Consider the following 3,292-nt stretch of genomic DNA (forward strand, 5'->3'; position numbering starts at 1 on the left):
TGGTGGGGTTTCTCGCATTGGCTCTTCCCAGGCCCGGTTGTTGGGTGCGCTCCCACCCTGGCGCGCGCGAAGTTGGAAGTTGGGTTAATTGCCCGGGCGCGCACCTTCGCCAGGGTGGGCACCTTGGTGCGCACACCTTGGCTGGGCTGCGCACCAGGGCGGGCTCAAGATGGCACCAGCATTCCCTTTTTCTCACTATCTTTCAAAACGGAAATTTTAAAATCTCGTTTTTTTTTTGCCTTTTATGGAAATTAGTGAAGGCATCGCATCAAAGGTGCGCACCTCGCTGCCCACCTTGGTGTGCTCCGAGGTGCCCACCACGGTGCGCAACGCCGGTGCGAACCCGGGAGCGCCCCGATGTGTGCTCCAAGGTGCGGCGTGCACGAAGTCGGACCCCGGTTTGCCCCGGGTGCGCACCTCGCGTGCACCTTGGTGCGCACACCTTGGCTGGGTTGCGCGGCCTGGTGGGCACCATGGTGCGCACCAAGGAGCGCTCCGAAGTGTGCTCCAAGGTGCGGCGTGCACGAAGTCGGAGCCCGGTTTGCCCCGGGTACGCACCTCGCGTGCACCTTCGCCGGGGTGGGCACCTCGGCTGGGTTGCGCGCCCTGGTGCGCACCAAGGAGCGCTCCGAAGTGTGCTCCAAGGTGCGGCGTGCACGAAGTCGGAGCCCGGTTTGCCCCGGGTGCGCACCTCGCGTGCACCTTCGGCGGGGTTGCGCGCCCTGGTGGGCACCATGGTGCGCACCAAGGAGCGCTCCGAAGTGTGCTCCAAGGTGCGGCGTGCACGAAGTCGGAGCCCGGTTTGCCCCGGGTGCGCACCTCGCGTGCACCTTCGGCGGGGTTGCGCGCCCTGGTGGGCACCATGGTGCGCACCAAGGAGCGCTCCGAAGTGTGCTCCAAGGTGCGGCGTGCACGAAGTCGGAGCCCGGTTTGCCCCGGGTGCGCACCTCGCGTGCACCTTCGCCGCGGTGGGCACCATGGCGTGCACGAAGTCGGAGCCCGGTTTGCCCCGGGTGCGCACCTCGCGTGCACCTTCGCCGGGGTGGGCACCTCGGCTGGGTTGCGCGCCCTGGTGCGCACCAAGGAGCGCTCCGAAGTGTGCTCCAAGGTGCGGCGTGCACGAAGTCGGAGCCCGGTTTGCCCCGGGTGCGCACCTCGCGTGCACCTTCGCCAGGGTGGGCACCTCGGTGCGCACACCTTCTCAATGTTTTCTTGCCTTTTCTGGAAATTGGTGAAGGCAGCGCATCAAAGGTGCGCACCTCGGTGTGCTCCGAGGTGCGAACCCGAGAGCGCTCCGAGGTGCCCACGAAGTCGAAAGTCGGGTTAATTGCATTGTTTTCCCCGGGTGCGCTCCGAGGTGCGCAACATCGGCGCGCACCAAGGAGGGCTCCGAAGTGTGCTCCAAGGTGCGCACGATGGCGTGCACCTCTGGTGCGCACGATTCGGAGCTCGGTTTGACCGGGGTGCGCACACCTTGGCTGGGTTGCGCACCTTTTGTGCGCTCCAAGGTGCGCACGAAGTCGGAGCTCGGTTTGCCCCGGGTGCGCACCTTCGCCAGGGTGCGCACCTTGATGCGCACGCCTTGGCTGGGCTGCGCACCTTGGTGGGCGCCATGGTGCGCACCTTTCGTGCGCTCCAAGGTGCGCACGAAGTCGGAGCTCGGTTTGCCCCGGGTGCGCACCTTGGTGGGCGCCATGGTGCACTCCGAGGTGCCCAAGATTGGTGCGCACCAAGGAGCGCTCCGAAGTGCGCTCCAAGGTGCGCGCGAAGTCGAAAGTTGGGTTAATTGTCCGGTTTGCCTCGGGTGCGCACCTTGCGTGCACCTTCGCCAGGGTGGGCGCCTTGGTGCGCACACCTTGGCTGGGCTGCGCACACCTTGGCACCCGCGTTTCCTTCATTTTAAATTTTTTTTTTTTACAATCTCTCAAGTGGGAAATTCTATAATCTCAACTTTTTTTGCCTTTTCAGGAAACTTTTGAATGGAGCGCATCATTGGTGCGCTCCGAAGTGTGCTCCAAAGCTCTCTCCAGCTGCGTGCACCTGCCCCGGCCGCGCACCCGGCCCCGCCCAGCTTCGCTCACCTGTCCCGGGCGTCTGGTGCGGAACCTTAGAGTAAGAAACATCACCGTGCACCTTGGCCAACGTGCGCGACTCGACCGAGCGCGCACTGGCCGAGGTGCACACCGATTTCACCTGGGTGCGCGCGCAGCACCTCGGGCGCACCGGGGTGCGCGCACAACGCCCGGGTTGCACCGTGGCCTGTGTGCTCGGGGCGCCTCGGGTGCGCGCTCGGTGTCGCCCCCGCGCGCGCGGTAGTGCGGGCAGCGCACCCCGGCCCGGCCCGGCCCCGACGAGAACGCAAACGGGCAAAAGGTTTATTCAAATAGCATTGCGATGCCCGGCGAAAAACTAAAAAAGGGTGCAACACCGGGACTTCCCGGGAGGTCACCCATCCCAGTACTACTCCGGCCCAAGCGCGCTTAACTGCGGAGTTCTGATGGGATCCGGTGCACTAACGCTGGTATGATCGCACCCGTTATGAGCTTGTCGCAGTGTGTACTTAGCAAACCGCGACCCACGTGCGAATCCACCCCGGCCACCCACCCCCGTCGAGGTGCACACCCTCCCTCGCGAAGTGCGCCCCGTTCGCCAAGTGTGAGCCCTGCCCGGGTGCGCGCACCTTGCTAGGGCGTCGGGTGTGCACCCGGCCCGGCCTACGTGCGTGCACCTGTAGGGGGCGTCGTGTGCGTGCAGTGTCCCGTCTGCAACGCGGTGCCCACACACCACCTCGGGCGCAACGACCTGCGCTCACATGTGGGCCGAGTGCACCTTGGTGCATGTTCGGGGCGCCTCGGGTGCACGCTCGATCTTGCCCCGGTGCACCAAGGCGCTCGGTTTGCCCCGGGTGCGCACTTGGTGCAAGGTGGGCACCCAAAATAGGGATCAAGCACCAAAACACAAGTTTCGGGATGCAAAATGGGACCCAAGGACCACAAATGCGTTCCAAGACCCATGATGGGTCCACGAGAACAAAAATGTGTTCCGAGACTTAATAAACAAATATTGGGTTTTAGGAGAAGAAACATGCTCTGATGCCCAAAACGAGAATCGACCCCGAAAAGGCCACAGGCCAAAAGTGGGATGCGAGACAAAAAAAAATGGGACCCGAGGACCAAAATTGGGTTCCCAGGTCGAAGACAGGGCAACCGGACAAGAAACGACCTCTAAGGCTCGAAATGAGTCCCGACGACTAAAACTTGACAAGAAGCACCCATCAGGCACCCAACTCGAC

The 3,292-nt window shown here is 63.5% G+C and overlaps 1 non-coding gene across 1 annotated transcript; it reads right to left on the reverse strand.

Moving 5' to 3' along the window:
• Positions 1–2,416: 2,416 nt before the first annotated feature.
• LOC131872280 (5S ribosomal RNA) lies at positions 2,417–2,535 on the reverse strand. The gene has a single exon (XR_009370453.1). It is a non-coding gene; the product is annotated as a 5S ribosomal RNA (ribosomal RNA).
• Between the last annotated feature and the right edge of the window lie 757 nt (positions 2,536–3,292).

The sequence above is a fragment of the Cryptomeria japonica genome, unplaced genomic scaffold (genome assembly GCF_030272615.1).
Source record: "Cryptomeria japonica unplaced genomic scaffold, Sugi_1.0 HiC_scaffold_546, whole genome shotgun sequence".
Taxonomy (NCBI): Eukaryota; Viridiplantae; Streptophyta; class Pinopsida; order Cupressales; family Cupressaceae; genus Cryptomeria; species Cryptomeria japonica.